Source organism: Lonchura striata, chromosome 1 (genome assembly GCF_050655825.1).
Source record: "Lonchura striata isolate lonStrDom1 chromosome 1, ASM5065582v1, whole genome shotgun sequence".
Lineage (NCBI taxonomy): Eukaryota > Metazoa > Chordata > Aves > Passeriformes > Estrildidae > Lonchura > Lonchura striata.
Window position 1 is genome coordinate 38,323,350 of NC_140703.1, and position 11,402 is coordinate 38,334,751.

General features: G+C 37.6%; 1 protein-coding gene and 1 long non-coding RNA gene across 4 annotated transcripts in view; one reads left to right on the top strand and one right to left on the bottom strand.

Annotated features, from left to right (window-relative positions):
• Nucleotides 1–11,402, top strand: part of TMEM135 (transmembrane protein 135) — a 158,201-nt gene that overhangs the window by 101,400 nt on the left and 45,399 nt on the right. The gene's annotated exons all lie outside the window — the stretch shown is intronic.
• The window catches only part of LOC146768642 (uncharacterized), a 36,196-nt gene continuing 27,169 nt past the window's right edge, over nucleotides 2,376–11,402 (bottom strand). Inside the window, exon 2 of the long non-coding RNA XR_014953612.1 lies at nucleotides 2,376–6,016. This is a non-coding gene — a long non-coding RNA (uncharacterized LOC146768642). The remainder of the gene's footprint in view (nucleotides 6,017–11,402) is intronic.

The following is an 11,402-nucleotide window of genomic DNA, read 5'->3' on the forward strand; positions in this document are numbered from 1 at the left end:
GCTTGTAGAATATATTCTTGTTGACTATAAAACACTGCTAATTCTTAACAAGCATTTACTGACCTGAAAAACAGAAAGTTCTCTTTTGCATTGTACTTAACTTGTTCCCAGAGTGGCTTTTTGTTCTCTCCACCCAAATAAATATCAGCAAAGGTACTGAGAGCAGTAGCAGTCATGGACACCAAGATCATATAAAATGTCTTTCATTATTAAAGGTAAAATCCTAATATCTATATGGTGTAATTTGAAGCTTAAAACCTTTCTAAAAAGAGATTTAATGTAAGTCTACCTCTACGCTTTCAAACTCTGACTGATGCTCAGGAGGTAAATGTTGCACAGTATAAAAGCAAAGTAGTTTTCTATTTTCTGAGTTCATATAAACTGCCTTATCTGAGGTTATCAGGCTCTCTGATCTTAAAAATTATTACTGTCCCTAATAGGTAGCCCTGGTTGGAACTGCATTCCTAACAGCTCCAGATTTAACTAAATTTGGCTGCTTTTTCTGCTCCGGGTAGCTTTGAGCTGAATAATTTTCCTTGCACAGCTTGTACTGTGATGCACAGTAGCTGCATCAGACTGAGCCAATGGTGCCGATTGGGAAAGCATGGAGAGCACAGATGCTCCACAGCGTTCACATGGACTTTGGTCATTTTTAAGTAACCACATAAAAGGTGATCTTAGCTGAATCGAGAAAATTAAAAGTTATTTGAGTTGGAAAGTTCAAAACTGTTTATTTTGTGGAAGAATTGAGGTATGTTCTATACACCACACAGCTTCCAGGGCAGCTTTCTGGTTGCCTGGTTAATAGGAGTCTGTAAAGTTGAGTTTGCTTAGTGTTTCTTCTGGAAGGCCAGTGCTCTGGTTGATAGATATCCATTAAAAGAGAAAAAAATACAATATGGCACTTAATTGCAACATCATCATACCTCTCCCTTGAGGTAGGTGTCTTCCTACCTACTCCCTACTGTTGCAGGAAATACTACTGTAACAGGTGTATGAGTCTTGGTCTGTGGAAGCATAGACATTGTTCTTCTTGATTTATTTGGATATTTTCTTTTCTAGTATATTGATTGTCTTCAGTATCTTGCTATAATCTCTATCATACAGTTTTCCTGTAATGGTATGTTAATGGGGCAGGTGTTTCATACTAGTTGAAAACTTCAGGCAGCCTTGATATTCATCACTGGAGTTTTCCCCAAATTCTGTTGGACTGTTCGAACATTATTGCATCTGCTACAGGACAAGAAAAAGAAGGTGCTAAATCTCAGGAGTAAAGAAGTGAGGTTACAGAACTGAAATGGTAGAAGGAAAAACCAGGAATCACTACTCCAGAGTAGATAAAGTGAGAGGAAAGTGAAAGGTAAATTCAGAAGAGCAACATACAAATGAAGACAGTAGGAAGAATGGAGGAGAGAGTGACAAAAGAGGGAAGAAAAAAGGTCATGTCAGGAGACAGGAAAAAATAGAAGAATATACTAGGAAAAAAGCAGCTGAAATGCAGATGATAGGTTTACAAGCAACAGAGTTATATTTACAGACAGAGGAAGCATATTTTAGTGCAGTACTTTTTTATTTCTTCTCTTCCATCCATGTCTTGTGGTACTTTTCTTCTAACTTGTACCTCTGTTTTTTCTCAAAATACTTCTGCTATACTCCATTGGAAGTGATGAAATGAGGATGCATTACTCATTTGTAGATGGCTGTAGTAGGCACTCTATAGAGGAATCTGACATATGCTTATTTAATTCACACATATAGGCAACCACAGTTGAAATAGGATTGTTCCCCTTTCACCCATATTTGCCCAAGAACCTTAGATACAGAAGTGTGTCTGGGGAATGTTCTTGTATCTGTAGGAATTGATTTTTAGGTGATATTGAACTCCACTGTGTCTGGGTGTTTACCACTTACTCAAAAAACCCAGTACTTAGTGGTGTCATCTGATGTGTTGTGAGTAGGACTTCTTCACAGTGTGCTACTTTCCTAAAGAAACCAGGTATAGAAGGGTCTGGGTGAAAATACCTGTGGATATGCACAGTCTAGCCAACTCTATTCCCTTCAAGGAGAAGAGACGACAGAGAGGTCACTTGGTCAGTCCCCATAGACCATTCTTAAAGTGTCTTGTAATAAAAGTAGTTTTCTTTAATGCTTCTAATTGTTTTTTAAATTGCAGTTCACATGGAATTAAGTTTGTGGGTAGAAAGGTTTTGATTATACCATGGTTTTGTGCCAGTTTATTTCAGTTTGAATAATTCATGGTACTGTCCAGAATACTCTTGTAGAGTAATTGGATAGAATGAAATGAACAAGCAGGAGTGATCTTACAATGTATAAAATAAATATTTGTAAAACACACTGCAATTGTTTTTTTAGTAGCAGTTTCATTTTGAATAATTCACAAGAGATTTTTTTGGAAGGGTGATGCAATGGTTGTGTGTTTTTGTGCTTGGAGAAATCCACTTAATATAAAACTTGCAATCTCTGTACAATAAATGAACACCTACATAGAAATCCTATCCGTATAAACTTAGAAAATCCAGCAATTTGGGTGAATATGTGTTGGCAGACTACAGTACTGGTTGCTATAGTAGTTAATCCTTAGGCCATATACCACCAGCTTATAATATGCACATGTTAATTCATCTGCTCTGAACCTTAGAAAGCAAAGCCCCACCTATGAGCTGAAACCAGCTATTAAGGAAGGCTGAATGTTCCTGATGATTGATTGATCATGAGTTGAGGATGAAGGCTGCCTTCTCTAGAGATAAATGCTAAAGTGTTATTTTCTGAAACAGTCATTTCAGACAATCTGAAGCTACTGCTGTGATTTCACAAAGCAGGACATCATGTTTTTCATAACTCAGGATTTGCATAGCTCACAAGAGAAAGCTTGTGATTTCTTAATGCCATTTATATATTATGTACGGATTAAAAATGGTTAGTGAAACAAACACCCAAGAAATGCAGATGCAGCGTCATATACTGATACTAGAGTACTGAAACTTGTGTAAAGACACTGAAAACCTTTGAGAAAGGTCCTTTTGTTTGCAGAGCCCTTTATGCTGTCTCATTAAGGAAATTCTAGCCTCCCAAATTACAGCTATTTGCTCCTCTTTCTCTGTGAAACACATATCCTGTAATTTATTCAGTATTTTTTACATGCTATTTCAAAGTGCCTTTATTTTCTTTAAAAAATGTGTAGTACCAGTGCCATGTTAGTCTGTCACTTAAACTGCCTTCTGTGCTGAAGCAACTGCTCGAAAGATATTTTTGCCTTATAATTCTACTTTTCTGGTGCAGTAGAATCAGCAAGCTTAGCAGTCAGAGTTGCTATATGGATTTAATATGAAATAACCTTCCCCTTTCTTATAAAGATTATGTTGGAGCTGTAGAGTTACATGAGTGCATTAAAAGCTTCTGCTGTTGAATTATTATGTAATAAATCAGAAGAAAAAACAGATGAGATTTTTTTTCTATGTTTATATGTTTTTTACTATCCTTATATAAACATCTCAAAGTTAGTGATTCAAAGCATTGTTTTGGTAACTGTCATGAAACTTGATTTCTGAGGTATTTTGGATGACCTGGTGAGTAGATGAAAACATTCAGCCTCCTAAGAAATGCTATAAATACCAGTTTGCTTTATTTAGTGTGAGCAAAAGTAGAACATGGGTTGCAGGAGGGGGTTGGGGATGAGAAGATAACCTCCTGGGTTAACTCAGGCACTTCTGGAGAGGCTCACAAACCAGCTAAAAATGCCCCCCAGAGACCTGCTGCTGGACTTGCACAGACTGGGTTCAGATATAAATGTGGGTAAAGGGTGAGATAATCCATGTTCTGTTTTCTACTAATAGAATAAAAAGTGAAAAAGGATTTTTACTCTTTTTCTTTTCATGAAACATATTTTATTTTCTCTCATAGTCTTTTAGCAGACTTTGACTGCATTTTAATTTTTCTTTTTTTTTTTTTTCTTTTCTTTTTCTCTTAAATCTTGCTATACCATATAGTACTTTTGGATTTAATTTGCAAAGAAATTTTGTGGATTGTTGAATTTTGTGGAGCTCTGTTCCAAACTCTGCTGCATTCACAGGAGCGGGACACTGATCTCATCAGGCTAATGCTGGACATACATGTGTAATTCAGAAATGATAAAAATATATCTTAAGCATATTTTTATTACTGCAAAAATTCGAGATTTTTAGATTTTCATCCAGGTAAAAAGAATATCTGGAGCTAGAGATTTTACAAAAAAAAAAGTATATTTAGGGTGGAAAATTGCAGTGCCCAGCAGGATTATGGTGGGCATGTTTAGTTGCTTTGTGAGTCTCTCCTGACAGTCTTGGACCTTCATTGTTTGCTGTGGCTGCTATACAATATCCATGAGCAAATCCCACTTTTGCAGTTTTTGTATTCTTATATTTTCAACTGCTAATCATTATTTTTCACCTATTGATTTGGGAGGTACTGGGGGAAGCAGACAACAGTGGTATTCATAAAATTAGAAGAAATCCATTTTGATCCCCAGCATAGCATTAAAGAGAACCTTACAACAATTAGATCTTTAATATGTCTCTAGAGCCTCTTTCCAGGGCTCATCTTCAGCTTTAGGTGCCTATCTGATTTAAGTTAGGAAATAGGAGGGAAAAATGGGCAAATCTAAGGTAGTTCTTGTGTAGGTTTAACTCATGTTGAGGTGATTCCTCTCTCTAACTGATTATATAGGGGATTGTGCACTAAACTTACTTGCATAGCTCCAGGTAGAATACATGTTGAGTAACATTTTTGTTTAAAATTACCTAGAGATCCTGTTAAAATTATTCTAAGGGATGGTAAGTGTTTGGTATTAATGAAATGCTGAGATACTATGATTTTAAGTTTTTTCTAACCTATTCTGCATACATGGCCCAGATCATCTTTCTATTTCTTGGCTTTGATATGGAAAATATTTACCGTGTGTTCTGCTAATAAAAACAAAATAAAACAAAACAAAACAAAAAAACCCAAAAAGGACAACTTTATTTAAAGTATTTATTTAAGTATTGATTTTTATGGGCTATTGCCAAAGTTTTTGGATGGGAATTACAGGAAAAGGACATCATAGAACAAACTACTCTCCTGCTTGAAAAAAATATGTCAAGCACTTGCAAATATCCTTTTATGTTCTAAATTATTGTAATTTTTACAGTTATAAAAAGTTCAAAACTTCAGTAAACTCTGTGATCTCTTTAGATCCTTGTCAAGGGGAAAAAGTGAAAATATTTATACCTTTTTTGTGTCCTAGAGATGCATCTTTAGAACTAGAAAGGCTTAAATTTGCCATTATTTATTTCTGTCTTTCAAAATGTACATGCCAATTTGGTAACAGTATTTAAAGTATTGCTTTAAATTAGAGATTTGTCATGTAATGTTAATTTTACAAAGTTTTTCTTCTAGTTTTTTTTCTTGAGAAAGAATGTGTTAACAATATATTTAGTTTAGTGATTAGAATGTAGCATTTAATATTCGTGTTTGCCTTCTGAATATATGTGTTTGTTATACTGAAATGTTACTAGAAGAGACTTAGTCTTAAGATACCAGGAGTTACTGGACTAATTTCTTGAAAATACCCCGAGAGAAAACTTCTGATATTTTGATAATGGTCATTGATTGCGTGATGCCTGTTGTATTTACAGTGTCTGCCAAGGAGATGCACACCACATCAGCCTGTAATCCTTGTATTGGTTATTTTATGGCCAGCTGTGCTATGGCTGCCATGCCACGCCAAGCAATGTCACCATCTCTGTGCCTACCCCCAGAAGAGGTGCAGAGTGCATGTCCATATGCACCATAGGAAACTAAACCAAATCTGAGAGTCTATACTGCAAGATTTAGGTGTTCAAAGGGATAAGCATGAATATATTTACATTATTTCAAACACTCCTTGTGGTAGTAAGATGAAAGCAGTTGTTACCTGGTGCCGAGCCGTGCGAGTGTCATCTCTGCCTGCCCCTGTCCGAGCCGGCAGCTCCTTGGTCTCCTGAAAAGCAGGTGAGAGTGTAGGAAAAGTGACGTAGTCACAGTGCCAATGTCACTGTCAGCAGAGACAGATCATTAGCATCTCTTTCCCAGAGTTGTCATCGATTGGGAGCAGTGGTGGTGGGAGCCAGGGGGAGGGAAGGGACTGGGAGGAGGCTCCGTATGGGTCTATGTGCGGTGGGAAAACAAATGCTCTTCATATATGCCTTTCAAAATATTTTTTTCTTTGGATCCTCTTGAGGATGACTGATGGATTATACTGAGTTTCAAAACTGGCTGTTTCCCCTTGACCTACTCCAGTTATCAGGTGCACTGCTTGACCAGAGAAGAAAAAGAAACGTGAGGAGGAGAGATGGAACAGTATCCACAGTGAAGGAGTAAGAAGCCAAGCAGAACAGGGTTTTGACCAGCCACGATCCAGCTGTAATTAAAGGACTAGGAGAACATGGGTGTTGCATTATTAGGTCTGTAGTGTAGCTTTTTGTCTTTAGGTTTACTAAAGCTCTTCAGATAAAGTACTTATTTAAAAGCATAGTGGATCATCAAAGTAACTAATTTGCAAGTCATCAGGTCATTTTGTTCCTTTGTTTGTTTCTTCATCCTGATCTAACACAGAATCATTACATACATTTGCAGCATGCTTTCTACAACTCTTTCATTATATGCCTAAGCATTATCTAAATGTTATCTGTGTGGGTCATTGTCCTTTTGGCTTTTTAAAAAAAGACAGATACTGCCTCCAATCCCTTGAACCACCTTTCTTGTTATAGGAAGTTTACCAGTCCCAGTACATACTACTTTTCAGTTTATCTTTCAAGTTTAAAAAACAATAGTGGATTTAAATGAGTAGGCAAGTATTTTATTTTTGTATTATACACTTATCTTCAAACTAGCTCTGTTCTTGAAGGCACAAGCTGTGGTTAGGTCAGGTCCAAATGAGAAGTATCAAATGTATGGGCTGAACTTGGGTTAGTTTTCATTTTCCCTATGTTAAATCATGCTGCTCTAGATTCCTGCAGTCTGCAAAAAGGCTGCAGAGTAGGCTTTTTCAGCTGACAGTGAGGGAAGAAAATTATGTTCTGTTTAGTTCCTGTCTTTCCTATTTTTTTTTTTTTTTTTGTGGTTGTAGTTTTTCATATTGAGATATACGGGTACAGCTGTTCAGTGGTAATGCATATGTCAAAAGTCAAGAAGATTCTTTAAAGCATCTTTAAAGCATGTGACTTCTCTTTTGTTGGGCTTCACTGCTTTTAAAAGAAACAAAACCCTTTTTACCATAAATTCAGAAATCTTGCTTAATTGCTTCCTGTGGATTAAGTAGTACCAATGATTTTACAGCTATAGGGGAAGAAAGGAAAAAAGTTTTATAAAAGCATTGTGGTTTCTCTTGCCACATTACATGATACACGTGCCAATTTGTATGCTAAGAAATAAGTGAAATAGGGATTTTAGTGCTGTGCATACACTATTAAAAATGTATCTAATTAGCCTACAGAAATCATTTATTTCTTTAGGAGTTAAAATGGAATACCAGTTATTACAAATAGTTAATTACATTTGCTAAATCAGTAAGTTTACTCTTGTATAGAAAAATACAAACCTTTGAATGTAATGTGAAGAGATTCAATTTAATTTACCATGTTTAGTCACTTTTACCCATATGGTACATAGGTTCCTGGAATGCATTTAAACGTTTTCTTTCCAACAGTAAATCTTGTCCTTGTTTTAACAGATCGCTTTACATGTAGCTGGATCCAGTTGCACAGGCTCCTCAAGAGAGGAAATGCGTTGCCTGCAGACGAGCAGTGCAAGAATTACAGCTGTACAATAGGGAGTATTTTTCCACCATCATCACTTTTCAGTGGAGATTCTTTTTCAGACACGTAACAGTGACTCAATGAACCAGGAAAGTGTTTACCTGCAAGGTGATCTGGTGGTAACAGGAGAAGCTTTTGAGGGCTAAAATTTCAGGCGTCTCTGTCCAGAGCCATCCCCAGTGGAAGAAAAGGAGGGTCTCCTCCCCTTCTTTAGGTTTTGTCAGTCAATCACAAAGGGCTTTTGTACTGCTAGCATATTGATGTGTCTGGGCTTTGGCTGTTTATCATCTTCCTGTCATCCTTAAATGCAAAATAAAAGAAAGGAAATAGCTTCTGGTTCTCAGGCTTTGAGAATAAACTTCTTGTGGCTGCTGGGGACCTCGACGTCCCAGCTGCCCTGGAATGCCTTCTGTGGGGATGTGATCACTGGCAGTATCTCACATCACCCTTGTAGCTCCCAGGCACTGGCCAGAACAAGGCTGATATTACAAGTCAGATGATGAAAAAGCAATTGAGGTTCACAGATTCGATTTCTGTCTTTGATCCTGGCATTAAAGTACTAAGCTACTAAGCTCTGTGAGTGGAAGTACAGTGCGGACAAGATTTCTGGTGCTTTAATCCCACTGCTAAAAAGATCCATTCATAGGATGTAGGGATTGTTTTGTATTTTTGCAGGATTTCAGAACTGTTAAATGTATTTTATCTATGTTTTTGCCAGCATTACAAGCAACTATGGTTTTTCCTTCCTTACTTAAAATAATTTTTCTGTATGATTTTTCTTATGTGAGTACTGTATAGTAAAGATATGGTAGCTAATTGATTTACCCTTTTACATACATTTGAGACACTTTACATTTTACAAAGAGAGTACTAAAGGAGAAGATTTAAGTACTCTGCCAAAGGTCACAGACAAAATTTGTGTGCCTTCGAGCCACAGAGTTCCAATCTAGTCCTTAAATCACAAGGCTATCTCTCCTGCATTCTTGTTACAGGACATAATTTAACTTTGAAAAGTGGGGCATGGTACAGAATTGCTGCCAGAGAATTAGGTAGGAAGGAGTATATAAACAGCTATATAGAACCATAGAAAGGGACAAGGATATTATGCAGGATAGTGTTGAATGCTTTGCACAAGTCCAGGCAGGTGACATCAGTCACTCTTACTTTATCCACCACCACTGTAACTCCAGTGTGAAAGGCCACCAGATTGGTCAGGCACAATTTACCCTTAGTGAAGCCATGTTGGCTGTCAGCAATCACCTCCTTGTTTTCCATGTACCTTGGCATAGATTCCTGGAGGATCTCCTCCATGATCTTGCCAGGCACTTAGGTGAGTCTAGCTGGCCTGTGTTCCCTGGGTCTTCCTTTTTTCCTTTTTAAAAGTGGGAATTTTGTGTCCCCTTTTCTAGTCACTGGGAACTTCACTGGCCTGCCACAACTGCTCAGATAAGATGGAAAGTGGCTTAGCTACTTCATCTGTCAGTTTCCTCAGGATCTGTGGATGCATCTCCTCAGGTTCTATGGATTTGTGCACCTTCAGGTTCCAAAGATGATCTTGAACTTTATCTTTTCTATACCAGGTGGCTCTTCCATCTCCCAGTCTCTGACTTTTCTTCATGCAACTCACTCGGTGTTGCTGGCGCACTTGATGATGAAGACTAAGGCAAAAGGTCACCGAGTACCTCATTTTTCTCCAAATGCCATGTAACCATGTCTCTCATTTCCTTCTAGAGAGGGCCTGCATTTCCCTTGTTTTCTTTTTATCACCCACCAGTCTCCCTACAGAATCATTTCTTGTTGCCCCTGGTGTCTCTGGCCAGATTTAATTCTCTCAGGGGTTTGTCTTTCCTAACCTCATCCCTGGCTGCTCAGGCAATTTCTCTGTATTTCTTTCAGGATACCTGTCCTTGCTGCTATCCTCTGTAGGCTTTTTTGTTTGTTTGTTTGAGTTTGCCTAGGAGCACCTTGTTCATATGCACAGGCCTCCAGGCATTTTTGCTGAACTTCCTCTTTGGCATGCATCACTCCTGAACTTGAAGGATATGATCTTTGAGTATCAGCCAGACTTCTTGAGACCTCCAGGGCCTCATCCCATGGTATTATACCAAACAGATCCCTGAAGAAGCCAAAGTCTGCTCTCCTGAAGGGTATTGAGCTTGCTGTGTGTCCTCCTTGCTGCCATAAGGATCTTGAACCCCACTACTTCATAGGCACAGCAGCCCAGGCTGCCCTTGAGCTTCACATCCCCCACCAGTCCTGTCTTGGTGAGAACAGTGCAGCATAGCTCCTGTCCTTGTTGGCTCTTCTAGCACTTGGAGAAGGAAGTTATCATCAACACATTCTGTACTCCTTACTCCTCTTGTTTTCTTTGCTGTCCCAGTTCAGCTTAATTTCTTTTGCCCATTTGTTGCTTGTCATTTCTTCCTGGTTTTGCTGCTTCTGCTCTCTTAAAAATAGTTACCTAGTTTTGCTGAGATGGTCTGTGTAGTTGCTTGTTTAAATTAGAAAATTTTCTCCTGACATTAAAGAAAGGGAGATCCCTTTGAGGAGCAGTTAGGAAAAATTTAAGAACTATCTATGTATTAACAAAATCCACGCATGAAAGCAGAGTCACACCAAGAAATGAACTATAATTTTTAGAAGATGAGTTTAGAGTTCAGAAATCCCTGCTTGTCATTTGAATGTTACCTGTGTCTATTTGATTGCTACAATTCTTTGTGGTGAGACTGAGTGGTTGCAGACACCAGTGTAGTCATGAAATACAAATCCTGAACTGGTAACTCACACTCATCACATGTTTCTGATTTGATAGCAGACAGGGCAGAAAATCTCCATTTCATGAAAAGCAGAAGGCAATTACATTACATTAGAGTCTACATGTTTTGGTAGGTATTTTTAAAATAAACAGTCTTTCTGTTTGTGTAACGGTTGCACATGATCAAATATTTTACATATAACTACTGTGCAAATTGAATATATATTTGTAGTCCAAAGACTGCAATCCCAAATATGGCTTTTAGCATATGACATTTGTATTTCATTTTAGAAAAAGGCATATTTTTAACTACAGGCATTGGAAATACTTGAAATTCTGTTCCTGTGAGCTAATTGCTGACTAGAATAGGAAAATAAGAGCTACTTTGTGGTTAGATGCTTGTGGTCTTTCTTTTGGCTTTTGGCCCTTAGATAAAATGTCAGAGAAAGCACAGTAATGGATAATGACATCTATCAGTGTACCCTGGACATAATTTGAAGCCTGTCAAATGTCTGCTACTTTATAAACATTGATTTACATAGTTCTTCTTCATTCTACCATCTGCTTATTTGGTTGGAAGAGTATAAATTATGTCATAGATGATTTTCACAGACATGCTCCAGTTCATAAAGTCTCAATTTCACAGAAAAAGAAACTGCTGCAAGAAAAACCAATTTCTTCTGTGAATCTGAGACTTTATGGGCCATTTCAAATACTCTAAAGAAGGAGACATTTTTTATTCTCTTTCGTATGTTTGATACATTGACTAGAAACCATACTGAGGAAAGGTTTCTAGTTTTACATTCTTTGCCTAA